At 44.2% G+C, this 15017-nt stretch overlaps 2 protein-coding genes across 2 annotated transcripts in view; one reads left to right on the forward strand and one right to left on the reverse strand.

Moving 5' to 3' along the window:
- LOC106650956 (N-alpha-acetyltransferase 15, NatA auxiliary subunit) overlaps positions 1 to 15017 on the reverse strand; it is a 53683-nt gene that overhangs the window by 21204 nt on the left and 17462 nt on the right. The gene's annotated exons all lie outside the window — the stretch shown is intronic.
- LOC111694384 (uncharacterized protein C6orf132 homolog) overlaps positions 685 to 15017 on the forward strand; it is a 28410-nt gene continuing 14077 nt past the window's right edge. The window contains exon 1 of the mRNA XM_023462344.1: positions 685 to 1214. The gene's annotated coding sequence lies outside the window, so the exon portion shown is untranslated. The remainder of the gene's footprint in view (positions 1215 to 15017) is intronic.

A 15017-nucleotide genomic window follows, 5' to 3' on the forward strand; every position in this document is an offset into this window, starting at 1 on the left:
TTGCAGAGGGATAAAGTTTTTTCATTTAAAAAACAGTGTGCTCGAAAGCGTATTGGACATCGGAACTCTCTCTTTCTCTCTCTCTCTCTTGCTCGCGTGCACGAGACTGATCTTTGGCTCGAGTTCAAGTAGTATAATATGAGAAAGATTCACTTTGCCGCGAGCGAACTCGAGCTTGAAAAATCTACAGTGAATAGGAAGCTGCGTGCGTGAATTATTATATCACAAAGCCGTGTGCAAGGTCGGAGCATATCTACAGTAGCAGCAACAGCAGCGCAAGGAACACAGTAGAAAAATGAGCAGGAAAAAGCTCCGTGCGCATCAGAGCTTTGTAAAGGAATTCTGTCGAGAATGATGCATCGCTGCGCGAATGAAGAGAGGCCGAGAGACGGCGAGAGAGAGAAAGAGAGAAAGAGATATGTAAAAAGCAGGAAGAACTTCGCGGGGGTCAGAGATGGGCATGGGCACGCACGCACATACGAGGCGAAGCGTTGAAGCGCGCGCCGCAAAAGTGCCGCTAAAGAGGGAGGCAAGGCGTCGGAGAGCGGGCGCGCTCTACAGAGTGACCGGGTCGCGGCGTGCGATCGCGTGCGCGTGGAGCGGGGGCGGCTGCAGCGACGGGCCACTGCCGCCGGTTCTGCTCTCCGCGCCGGAGTTTAGTCTGAGTAAGAACGTCGGCGACGAGCGACGCGCAGCTCAGCGTAGAGAGCCGCTCCCGAAAGTGAAGCAGACTTGATAAAAAGTACGTCGATTGCGCGCCTCGCCGAAAGGCCTCTCAGTTCCAGTGCAGCTCGTGACAGTGAACCAGTGACAGACGGAGAAAGATTAAGAATTCGAGGGCCTCGAAACAACAACAATAGCAGTAGCGAGTCCAAGACATTGACTTGAGCGCCGTGGGCGCATCTCGATCTTTTCTCGCACGTGCTCCCGATCGAGCCAGTCCGACTGCATTCATGTGCTCAACTCGGCTCGGCGGAGGAGGCAGCCGCCGCCGCTGCGGAGCCGATCGTCGCGTGAATCAGCAGCTGCAGCAGCAATTGCATCGAGATCCGATAAGTAGCATCTGAGCTGCTGAAAAGCTACTCGAAAGCAACAGCGTCGACGTCGAGAGCAACGACGACGAGGACACGTAGGGACGACGATCGAGAACAGACTCGTACTCGACTCGCTGCATCGTGTACACGTGTCCTGCCGCCATAGGCTTCGATAACAATGTGAGTCTACGATTACTAAAGGAAGCGCGCGTTGATCTGCGATCCGCGCCGATGATACGCGCTGATCTTTAATGGTGATGGCTATATAGGAGTGAGGACGCTCGGCGAGCAAGTGCTTACAAGCTCGAGAGCCGTATCCGTGCCTAGATTATCGGGTGTTGTTTTACGACATTTTTAAGTGCACCTGTTTAGCGCTTGCCACATTTTGGCAGGTCTGTTAGCACTTCACTGTTTTTTTCAGCGGCATATCATTACTCTTTTCTTCTGAAAAGTAGCGCACTAAAAGACGGGTAACTTCGATTAGTGTTTTTTTTCTTCATTCGCGCAATTGAAAGTATACTGATATAGATCAAAATATTTAATTTATTTTGTTTTCAATTGAAAGAATGAAAATTATAAAATAAACAAATCGATTAATGATGAATATAACTAAAAGGGCAAACGTTTCGTATCTATTCATTATGTCCAGACAAACATATTTTCGATAATGTTTTTGTAATGATCATTTAATAGCTGTTATGATGCAAACTCAAAATTAGCTTACAATAATGAATGCAAAAATAATTTTTACGTTAGTTTATTTATCGTTTTGGTATGGGTATTAAGGATTACTAATTCATAATCGAAGGCATAAAATGAGTACTGATTTTGGGATGTAAATGAAGTGTATATCTGGGGTCAAACCATTGCAATAGGATTTTCGTCGATTTAAAGCTCGAAGTAATTTAAGTAACAAATATATCCATAAAATAACAAGCGATATTTAACACGGTATTCCATTTCCTTGTTAATTGTTTATTTGAATAATTCATTTGAGTAATACCATAAATTCAAAAGGGTTTTTTTACGGTGCAATTAATATTCGTATCAATACTCGAATAATCAGTCAGTAACAAGTTACATAGATAATTTGGAACGTACCATTCAGTTTTGATTCATTATGAATTTATGTTTAGACAACAAAATTAATTCAAAAATTGTTCCAATATTTGCGTTGATGCATTCCCAAAGGAAACAAATTTATAAAGAGAGACCGACAATTTCGTCTTAATTTTAGTTATTTCGTAAGTTTAGAGCATTTTTTAATTTAACAAAGTTGTTTTAGTAAAGGACTCGCAGAAAACAATTGTTTATCTTGGTATACACATGGTTGTGCGCTCCCCTTTTCATATTACGTTTTTACGTAACGAGAAGTTTATTAAAAAAGAAAACGACGTCTGAGTTTTAGGACTCGTGAATTGTCCCTTTAAAATGAAATGAGTTTACTCGCAGGCCAGGTTGATAATAAAAGTACTACTACGTGGCTTCATTACACGATCCAACTAGGAACAAACGTTAGTCCTGAATATTTCAACTTGCTAAACCAGATACTAAATTAGAGCTCAAAGCTTCGTCGATTGCCTATCGATTATATATTGCACGGCGCAGTGCAGCAAAAGATCATTATCGCTGGCTATCCTCGTTATCGTTCATTTATCAATCGAAAGCTGTTATCGAAAACTGCAACCGGGCAAAAAGCGAAACTAAATGTAGAAAAAAAATCGAGTCGAGTAGTTTCAGGCTATTGAGAAAAATCGTTACACCGGGAAACTGTTTAAGGACTCTCGGCTTGTAATTGTCGCAGAGAGCTCGTCGCAGATAAGAAAAATTGGCAAAGTACAGCGGTCAAAGTGTAGAGGACAGCAGAAAAGAGATAAGTTAAGTAAGCTCGTGTAAGTTCACACGATCAATCAACACCTCGAAGAAACTTTTCAATCTTCATTAAGCGAGAGCAAAAGTTATCGTGCTCGGCGCGCGACGTGAGCACAGCCAAACGTTTATATAAATATACGTCGGGTCCGGCGCATATAAAACCTGGCCTCATATAGCGCTCGATCGCTCGCTCGCGCATACTTACATGTATGCGCGCACTAAAGAACATGCGCAAGCCAATATAGGTGCACACGCGCGCGCGGATATAGACATGGGCACTCTCGTGTTTAGCTGCATTACACTTCTCTCGTTTAGGAACGTAAACGCCTATTTCCTTATCCGAGATCTAAAGTTCAACAAACATCGGTGCAGCTATATAGACAGTGCAAGCTGTCCGTGTAGAGCTAAAGCGGCTGCAGAGATATTATTTTTATTAGGTGAGAGAGAAGAGAGAGAGAGAGAGAGAAGAGCTCATGCACAGTGCTCGTGCCTGGAAATTAACTGACAATGTCGAGAGCGCGCGCGAGGAGTTCAGGAGCACGCGTTTAAGCCCAGGACTTGCTCAACACACTTCAATGGCTTTCGCCAGAAAATAGCAAGGCGAACGAGCGCGAGTGCCGAAGCTCGAACGAGCGAACGACACTCGAGGTGCACGGGAAAAAAGTAACACGGCTCCACTGTGCGTCTTCGTGGCCTTCTTTTTCTCCTTCTCTCGCTCTCGCTATTTTTCTCTTATACTTGCTCTTGAACATCAGTCGCATCGTAGTGTGCTTTTATTTTAATTAATGCGCGAGTTTTTTAGCTACTGCTCCGTTTGTTCCTTTTTTCATTTATCTTTTATTTTTATTTCTTTTTAGCTGTATCGCATCGACTTTCGTTCACGCCAAACAAATCGACGAGAGCTATATGGAGCTATATAGCGATACGAAAGTCGATGCTACTTCAACCGAATTTATTCGAACCACATTAAAGCACGTATGGAAATCAGATAGACTTTGGTGAGATATGAGCTGGTTCGTTATTTTAATAAGCCGATATATCGTTAATTGGACGCATGCTCGTGCACTGCTCTCGAATCAAGGAGTACAGTCGGAATCCGCAAGTGCGGTACACAAGTAGCCGCCTAGCGAAGCACAAGAGAGCCAAGAGTATTCGCGAAACATTGAATCCATTGGGCAGGGCCGCGGGAATTATAAACATACCCACACACATAACATAACACACACACGTGCGCGCAGTGCACTGCTAGTTTGTAATTGACAGTTCGTTTAAGTGCTTTCACTACTAAATTGCCATGCGGACTCTATGGCGTGCCATACGTCGGTCGATGTATAATAATACGCTGGTCGCAGCAGCAGCAGCAGCCACCGACCGATTCGTTTTCGACTCTCTTCGGATCGAGAAAAATCCTATCCAAGAGCTATCTAACGATATTCAGGAGCACTTCCGCGCGCCTTCTCTGTTTGTATATAACACATATCCTCGAGTATAGGCTACTACCCAACTACGCTAATAGACGTGCGCGAGAATAAATCTCCGGTCGGTCAGCGGCGCGTTGTCCGAACTTGGCCGCGCGCGCTTATATTATATTGTTTAAGCCGCTGCTGCGCGCCGCATGAGAAAAAGTCGATAATCCACCGGCTCACAATGGATTGTTAATTCAAGAGCGCCGCACGTAAAATACGTACACATACAAATTTTGCAGAGCTGCACTATATTATATACAGAAATAAATACACGTCGTGTACGCTAGCCGCGATTATCGCATGGCTTTTTTCAAAAATCATCCGCAGAGCAGTGTAGTGCAGTACAGTATATACGGCAGCAACTGCAACTGCTGCAGCAGGGCGCGGTCGCGATTGGATCTCTCTCGCTCTCTCTTTCTGTTCCGTATAGCGCGCGCAGTGGAATACGTCGTCGCTTGTCGCGCGCGCGTTCGTTTGACTCGGTATTCATCCATAATACGTATAGTCTACACGCTCACACACGTACGTGTATCGGCTGCACATACGTATGCACGCTGCAGTATGCAACCTGTAGTCCTGCAACTGTAAGCGCACACACACACATACATGTACATAGATAGATATATACATTTATATGTATACGGCTCTCGCGCGCGCCAACCACCCAGTCCGAGTAATACTTTCACTCTATTACACAGCGTGTGAGTGTATGAGCTGGAGGTACGAGAGCACGCCCGGCCTCTCCGCGTGCACCCGCCCGATAAATGTATCGATAATATTGCATAATCAAGATCGGAGGATTTTGCTCTTTACGGTCCCAGGCGCTGCACATACGTAAACAGGCCACACACACACACACACACGCGCGCGAATACGTTCACGTGTATGCATCGTGCACACACGAGACAACTAGCGCTATACAATGTCGTCGGTGCCTCTGTAGTGAGCACACGTACACACAAACGACTACGACGACGACCGACTTTGCAAAAGGAGAAGAAAAAAGTCACAACGAGAAAGAAGCTTACGAACGTTTAAAAAAGCCCGAGATTTTCCGCCTCGATCCAGCCAGCTCAGTCTGCTGCATAGCTTTGACAGATGTCCTATACCTGCTGCCGCTGCTGCAACTTAAGGTCTCGTGTGCTATTCTGCATCGATCTATCTAGTTTAGGCGCTCGCTACGTTGAACTTTTCATACGTACACACGTATATTATACCTAGGACTTTTTTTGCAGCCGCTCAATATCGCTTTGAGAGCGCTATAATCTGTTTTACATAATATTTGAATACGTAAAACGACGAAGCGATGCGTATCGTGTGCGCGAGATACGTATTTCTTTTATTTATGGATCGAGTGCACCCACATGAAGATTCGTTCAACTTTTTCACGCTTCAATCGTTGATAATTCGCTCTATTCGCGTGCTTTTTTTGCGTTCCTAGGCGTGATCTTTATATTCTATCGAGGCCATGAGAACAGACGAATATATAACGAAAGGAAACGCTTCGGCGGATATACGTTACGTTTTTACCACCAATGATCTAGCGAACGCATGCTAATCCAGCCTACGAGATAAAAATTATTTTGACAGTCTCGACTCTTGGGAGTGCAATACCGATCGTGCTTCCTTTTTCTGCAGCAGCCTGTATAATAATTGGTCCATGCAATACGAGATTTTAATTGCGCAAACGAGCCAACTGTTGATACAAGTAATTACGTTTCATTTCCGACTCTCTCGGAGCATACGGATCGCGCGTAATGGAACTGCTGCTACTCGCGAACGAAAGGACATATTAGTGATCCGCAATAACACCGCGTGTCGCGCCCGTCAAGTCTACACGAAGGCCCTCATAACAGCTATACGGCAGGACTGTAATGTACGGCAAACCGCGAGACAATGGCTATACGCGAGACTCGACGTGTCCCCTTGCGCGAGCGCATAAGCAATGCATTGCATATGCACGTATAATACTCGGCGTCTAATCCTATATGCGCTCTCGAGGCTCGAAGAAATCAATCGTAACAATAAAGCACCTATGGTGTAGGTGTCGCGAGAACGGCGAAGAAAAATTGCTTACACGAGATCGACACGCTTTGTATATGTAACGTACACCGCATAACGGCATAATATGCGCCCGATCGCACACGTGCGACTTGCAAATTACGCATAATATAGTTTCGCGCGCGCGCTTGCGTATTGCCATTTTCCCGCGGCTGTAGTGTGTATATGTATTATAAGGCAACGAGAACCCGACCCCGCCGCGCCGCTGCTCTTTCGATATCCTTTGAACAGGCGGAACTATAGTCGGGTCAGCCTTTGTTAGTCAAAGTCAAAACAGCTCTTCTCGAGTTCTAGCGTTCAAAGTATAAGGTATAGCCTTATTCATTGCGATCGGAATCGATGAAAAAAGAGTGGGTAAGCACAGAGAGCTTGCCTGGCACTGTCGATGCGATAATTGTAAAGCTTAATTGTTGTTTTTATTCGATTGTAGAGTTATAATAAGAAGAATAATTTTTCAAGTCAAAAGAATGATTGGCAATTCCATTCATGCTATACATCGGTATGGTATACATCGATAGCATAAAGATATTCGAGGAATTTGGAAAGGCTTGCGCCGAAACACATTGGATCGCGATGTGCTTTTTTGCGCTTGAGCTCGAGCAAAAACGAGGAAACGAATAAAAAATCGTGTATATATGCTCGCTTAAGCGTGTTTTTGCGTTGTCGCGCGACGGCTCGCGAGTCAAGGCGAGTCAAGACGAAGAAAGGAAAAGTCGAGCCCCGTGCGCGCGATACTGATACGGAGAAAGTCAGTCCCGGGTCTCTGCATACACGGGCGGCGGCAGCGCATAATGCAAAGCGTTTATTGCATTAGCCGCGAGACGCGCGCACATACACGCGAAATACATAAGCAGCAGCAGCGGCGGCTCAGCCCAAGACACGGGCGAATGTCCAAGAGCTCGCGAGCAGCAGTTCCGAAATGTACTCGCTATACATGATCTCTCGCAGGTTCTCTCCGATAAACGCGTATACGTATCGTGCGCACACGCGTAGGGGTATATACTTTGCAAGTACTGGAGCTTTATCTTTCACGCGCGATCCTTCGGGGTTCTGTCGTCGTTGGCTCGAGAAGTCGTTAAGACTGATTGCCGATCGATACATGTAAGCGTGCTCATTCTACAGCTTTTCAACAACTATACGCTATACTGTAAAAAGACGAATGAATCTGGGCACCTGGGCGATTTGCACCGGAAAGAGATAGATCGCCGCAGCCAAGGCTGTATCTTTGCTCGCTATATTATCTTCTTTCCTCTTTTCTGTTTCGAGCGACGCAATACACTCGATATATATTACGTTTTTTTCAACGGCCACTCCGATCCGATTGAACGATTTCTTTGAGCCAGAGGCAATCGAATTTAAAAATTAATTGAAAATGAATTTTGTACGGGAATACGGTATATACCACGTCACTCTCTGCGCACGATTCTTTTAGAAAAATAATAAAACATTGTCAACGAATGCACGCACTGCAGTGCTGCTAGCCTGATTTTACATCTTTTGAAAGTACCNATACACGTAAAACAGTTTAAGAGCCAACCAAGCTGATTGTACGTTCTATACTCTTGAGAGAGAGAAAGAGAGACTGACTCCTCGAGCCGTGGGAAATGGCCGTGCCCGCGAACAAAATATACGCAGATAAAAATAATTACTCGATGACTTTGAGTGAAGCGAGCCGGTGATATTTTCACGTGTGCACCTCTTTTCTCTCTCTATTAAAGTTTCTGCTCCGATGAGGGACTAACTTATGGATAGATGAACTTGCGGCTGACTCATCACTGAAGCTTTGCGCAAGGTCCTCGACGGGAGCTCTATATCATACTTTCGGCACGCGAACTCGAGCCTAGCGGGAGAGAGAGAGAGAGAGACTTATGCAATAGTCGCGCGCTGCAAAATATAATCTAGCGCGCGCTAATGTTTACAAACTTGGCCTTTCATTGGTCCTTCTCTCGATTGCTTTTGAAAGAAAGCTAGAACGTTTATTAAAACATTTCCGCTGCAAGGATCTCGGTTGGTGGTTCTCGTTCGAAATGCTTTTTTCAACTTCTTCGACACGATCGAATTGTAACTACTTTTTTAGTTTAGATAATTACTTTTGAGCGTGTGTCGTGTTGCGATTCGACAATTTTTTCGAAGCCAAGTTTTGTCAATTGTATTACCTATGGGACATTATAAAATCAAATGGAATAATTTATTTAGTCGCATTAAAGCTATTGAGTGATATTCGTGTCTCCAACGGGCTGACATGTACTTGTTCCCGACAGATATATATACTTGAAATTCTCATTGTTCGATTGACTCCATGCATGCGTTCAAGTTTGACGACGAACAGACATTCGGTCGTGCAGCTTTATATACCTGCTCCATTCGTTGGCGCGGGATGAAAAGACGTTTAAAAATTCATAGAGTGTATTATTCATTCAACGCGAGAGCTCGTATGGGCTTTCATTGCTGTGTAAATAAATGTATGAATAACTGGTTTCTCGCGTCATTAGCTTCGACAAATTTATTCTGCAAAACAACCTCATTGTAAAGCTCGCTCGACGTAGTATCCAATCAACTTTACACGACTCTACAACTAAACACAGAGTTTTGCAAAAAGAGAGCAAAAAACTTTGTCGTCCTTCGCGAACTGTCGTGTGGAATTTTTGACGAGTTAATTTGTATCCCTTTCATCGATTCACAAAAACATAGCTGCTCGTCGATCGATTACTCGCGACTAACCCGCGTGAATTCTGTTTCTACATCATCGATTGCGAGCCGGATGTCTCTAGCACATAAGCGCGTGTGCGTTTATGTATGTATAGTATACGGAACGTACTCCACCAATTCCGCACGCCTTTTCGATCGGGAAATCGAGCCGATAGCGGAAGTTCGATAGGAAAAAATTGCACAGCCATCATCGCCACGGGGCCATATATATATAAGTACGCATATATACTTTCGAAATCATTGTTTCCGGCGCATTTCTTTCGTACAATTATCGCGCACATATATATGTACGTGGCAGCGAAAGAGAGACAGGGAGAATGAGAGAGAGATGTATTAGTAATGGTCCTTTTTGCCTTTTTCCTACTTTTCGCTCTCTTGATTATATGTGATCGCGCAATACTTGAGAAGGAAATATGGACTAAAACGTACGGTTTTATGCTGAACGTTTTCTGCGCCTAACGCGGCTAACTTTAGAGAGACAGGTGAAAATTACTCGCGGCTCCAATGTACGTAAGAATTGCCGACGAATGAGAACGAGCGCGGGCATATACACGCCACTGCTGCTGCTGCTGCTTGGGATAATTTACGCAAAAATTAGTGCAGCCGCGTAGTTTTGAAACTGTTTCGTGTGTGTATGAAGCGCGTTGAGATACTTTTTTTGTGTAAGAATGACAATTAGAAACCTATTCTTGTGGCATGTCCTAAACATGGAAATTAACAGCTTGAAATTCCAATCGAGCCGAATGCGCGCGCTTGACGCTAATAAGCCGTTTCTTAACTTTCGACTACACATAAGAATCAATCGCGGATCCGAAGAACAATTACCCAAGGATCAGTTCGAGGTGTAAATACAAAGCACGTGAAAAGAGTCAAGGTCGAGAAAATATTTTTCTGCGGAATTATCACGGGTAACAGTGACACTCCAGCGCTAATTTGTTTATCAAGCTGCACAAAGCGAGCGAGGCGAGTGCATACGACCCGGTCGATTTCGTCAAAGTCAAAACGTCCGTCATCGTTACCTGCGACGCGATGGCGAGTGAGGCCGGCGCCTACACGTAAAGCTCTCGCGAGCGAGTGAGCCGTTACTTCGAACTTTAACGAAGCACGCAAATAGGTGCATGTGTATACAGCTCTTGCGGCTGGGGCACGAGAAAAGCTAATTTATTGTTCGAGTTGCGATTAACGTTTCAAGCATGTGATACACGCGTCAGTCACGCTCCTGTAGTGCATATACGAGTGCGTTTGCAAAATTATTAAACGTAAATAGCTCTGTAATATATAAGTATGCCATTAGACTCGCCTCTCGCGGGACGTCTATACGAAGTACTCGAGCTAACAAAGTGTGAATAATCGACCTATCGAATTAATTAGCTCATTTAACGCGCTTCTTGTTTACATGAGCAGATTCGGTCTTAATTATCGAGCTGTCACACAGAAGTTTCGCTGATTTTTTTCTTCTCGCAAGTGTTACCAAACGATGTGATATTTTGGTATTTCAAGTACTCTTGCCCTATTACATAAACGAGTCTTCATTACTGTCACTTTGTCTCGGAGTTGATTACACGATTTTCCTTAAATATTCTTTCATGCATCGTTAAATCTTAATAGTGATTATTTCGAGTCAAGCTAATGATTAAGCGCTATTATTAGGAATAATTGGTCTCGCGATCATATTCAATCGCAGAATAAACGAAGCTAATTAACTACGGGAGCAATTTTCTCTCAAATAATTGTGGAAAAAATTATCGATCAGGGAAACGAGCAGAAAATTGGTACAACAAGAGGCACTTTGTAGTAAAATCAACGGGTAACAATGGAAATATGACAAAAGCTTTGATTCGCTTCATACAAATACGAAAGAAGTGAAAATATATTCCAGCTCGCATGAGCGGGGGAACGTGTAGTTATCGAAAGCTTGTGTGTAGTACAATGTTTACATTTGCGGCGGCCACTAACGAGCCAAAAAGTACGAGCGAGCGCGTGCCTAGGTTGAGAGCAAAGGCTCAAAGTTGATTATCGATGCTATAAGGGAAGCTCGACAAAAGCTATGTATACTGCATTTCGTCGAAGCGACGACGTATGCCACATTTCATCTATTTTTCGACGAGATTTATTGGTTTTTTGAACTTGCTTTTACACGTAAGCTCTGCTTTCGATTCTCGTTTGTAACTCTGAATTCTTAGCTCGAGTATACCACTAATTGGATATATGTAATAAACAATTAGCGGAGCGGTGCGTGGAGCGATTTTAATACATTCGCACCAATTATCCCCTTGACCGTTTTCCAGCTGTCGTCCCTGAGAATTCATGATCGTTCGCGTTCGAATTAATCAACTGAATACAATGGGGCACGAATTGCGTCAGATAAAATTCCGAAATACAATCATTCGAGTGTCCAATCGATGCGTGAATGTTTGACGCCACGCATGTCGTTTCGAGGGCTGTGGCAGATAAAGAGATATGTATCGGTGACGATCGACGTTCACCCGCTACGCGCCACGACATCGCTCAAAATGTGTGCGAGCTGTCGAGGTTGATACTTATGTAAATTGCGCGCTGATCGCGACGATTCATTATTATTATCCGGAGCTCGAATTATATACATCGGTGACACGGAGCCCTCGTGCACGCCCTGGCCTGGCACGACTATATCGTTATAAAACGGGAGACAACAATTTTCCAGTCTCGGGCACATTGTTACGACGGTGCAAAAATATCCTATCGATCAGCATGAAAAGTACTGTATAGCAATATAATGGTGGTGCTTATCGATTGTTAATGAGATTTTTTTTCGTTACCAGCCCAACTTTCGCAAGCTTTTAATACCGGGGCTGATCTTGTAACGAACGCGCCGTGAGTGCTCCTCTCATTGTGCTGCCGCCCTAATGATTATAATTAGGCTGAGTACAATCAATAATAAAGAAAAAAGGAATAGAAAAGCGATGAAACAACTGGTTCCATAACTTGATCGTTGCAGAGCTTAACGAATTCTTCTCTATTACCGAATACATAGATACAAATAAAAATATCCTATATGTATATTCCTCTCTCGATGAGAAAATTAATTGCAAAATGCATGTGTAATATATTAAGCTCGTGCGCAAAATATGCAAGCGCGTAAAAGTTGACGCGAGGCGCTGCTGCCGCTGGAACAATGAGATTTCCTGCTTGATTTTCGCACACTTGAATTAGAACAATACATTGTTATTCATTGGATAATGATTCGATGTGCCATTGGGAAGAGAAGGAGAGAATGGAAATGGCTCGTATTATATATTGGGCGTCTATCCTCGTTCGATGGATACACAGAGTGTCGCAAAAGGGAGGAAGCAATATCAATGAGGAATACGTATATAAATATAAATGGGCCGAGCTATTGGATTTCGCAAGTGCACACACGCACTACCACGGACTCTCCATGGTGGAGCGGCTGTTTCCATTTCCTCCGCTCGCAGCTTACATAGAGAGAGAGAGCATTCACGTGTTTGCTGCTGCTCAATAGATCAGTGCGACGTACTACATATATGCAGCGTATATATCATAACGAGTCTGCGGTGTATATAAGCTGCAAAACAAACCTACATGAGCTATATACACACGATATCCGACGCGGCTCGATCCGGCGCGATCGAAGCACGTGCAGCGATCTGCTGCCAATGAATATAAAAGCTGCGCACAGGAGCACGCGAGTGCGTACGTATAAGTGCGTGGATATCGGCGATCATTTATCTCGCGACGAAATCTCGCGCAGCGCGCACTATTCCGATCCTAATGATCCAATAATCGAGTGGAGTTGATTTTAATCGTGCGCGCCAGCCAAACGAAACAAGTTCGCTGATACACGCGCGCTCGTATCTTACGGTTATTAAAGTTGAAATATGACATTGCCATACGTTGGCAAGTATCCGTAATATATCTCTCGTTGGCTATGAGCTTGAGAGGCTGTACGTACAGAACTCGTCGGGTCGCGGCCAACTGCAACTGTATAATGTACCTGGTGCTAGCAAACGAACGAAACATTCGTGCATCCGTTTATGCGCTTATATTCTTTTGAATTTTTCATACGCGAGTGACGAATATTTTTTTTTTTTTTTTTTGAAATTCGCTTCAAAGCCAAGTGGCGCTTCGCGGCTTTCAAATATCGCGACGTATAGACCGCGTGCGCGTGCATGTACTCCACGCGCTGATTTAATTGAGAAGGAAAAAAGCGAGTTGCTGCTTCTATATAGTATAGTACTGCAGCTCAGCGCAGCTCGAAGCTTGCTAATGGCGGCCTAGAAATTAATCCTGCTCAGCGAGCGTTTCAATGAAAGTAACCGAAAGCGTAAAAAGTTAAATTAGATAACAATGCTATAATGCGCGGAGCTCGGCTTTACGCAGCTAAGCAGGCATCATCGTACTTACCAAATAGTCACGCGCGCCTCACACACGTACGTGCCCGTGTACATACATACATACGCGTATGCGCGCCTCTATGATGTATTATATGCTTTTCATAGCGCGAGCTTCGTAATAAAATTTCGCAACGCAAGGACGTTCATAATTTGATGCCCGGAGCTCGTTGCGCTCGAGCGTTTAAATTTTCTATCTCTATGTGTGGCAGTGCTGCTACCGTTTGGGCGCGCGTTCATCGTACCACGCAGTACATAGCTGCGAAGAAAATTTACACTTTTCCAAGCGAGAATATGTATAAGTATATACGAGTTAAAATCAAAACAAAAAGTCCAAAATGTAAAGTGTTGTTAGGCCGACGTTCGTTGGCTTCTTTTTGCATCGCGCAACAAATTCCTCGAGTATGTGCACGTCGAGTTTTGTGTGTTCGTTTTAACTTTCGAGCGATACGTCAATTTTCTTCTCAAAGATAATTTCAACTATCGAACCAGTCGAATCTTTCAGAGGAATTTTCACGGACAGCAGCAATAGCACCACGGCTATATATAAGCATTCGAATTCGTTTATATTTATACGTTGTCTAGGCGTGGAGCGATTAATTATCGCCGTGTAGAAATTAGGGCGATCGATTATATCGTTTCAGCTGCGAGACAAGATCACAGTTTGTCGAAGCATTAAGTACGCATTAAAATTTACACTGCTAATATATAATAAAATGCACATACCAACATTGGCGCGGGCACTCGCACAGACAAATGTGAACTTTCTCACGACACACACACACGTGCGCGTAACGCGATAAAATTGTTTTCAAGAGACAAAATTAATAGATAGAAGGATATAGTGAGTTATTCAAAGAAACTATACTCTCGGTATGGCGTAACACAATATATATCTAAACAGTGCATTTTCATATACTTTTTATAATAGAGAAAGAAGACGAAAAGTTTTTGTATTATATTAAGGCTGGCTAATTAAAAAGCACTAAGAGGTAAAGCGAGCGTGTGCCACCCTGATGCACCCTACTGAGGGCTCTTAAAAAAAGGTTAATTGCACTTTAGTACGTGCGACAGGTCGTAGTATAGGGCGGGGGCGGAGGCTTTCGAGAGGCAAGTACTGCGAGCCCAGTATATCGATAACGCAATCTTGATGCGCCGCTTTTGGTGTATGTACCTATGTGCGCGCTTGGAGCAGCAGCAGCTACAGAGCAGCTCTCTCTTTGTTGAGGGCGACGCGTATATATTATACGGTATTAATTTCATCGGCAGACGCGATGCCATGAAAGGGAGGAAGAGAAGGAAGGGATAACGCGGCGCAGAGAGTCGACCAAGCCAGGCGGCGGCGGCGGCAGCGGTGGTGGCGGCGGCCGACGTACAAATTTTCAGGACGAATAATCGAGCTTCGAACAAAAGCGTCTCGCCGATTACACAAGCTGGCGTTGTTTCAAAGGTTCTCTCTCTCGACTCGGATACCCAGACACCTA

The sequence above is a fragment of the Trichogramma pretiosum genome, unplaced genomic scaffold, assembly GCF_000599845.2.
Source record: "Trichogramma pretiosum strain Unisexual culture from Peru unplaced genomic scaffold, Tpre_2.0 scaffold3, whole genome shotgun sequence".
Taxonomy (NCBI): Eukaryota; Metazoa; Arthropoda; class Insecta; order Hymenoptera; family Trichogrammatidae; genus Trichogramma; species Trichogramma pretiosum.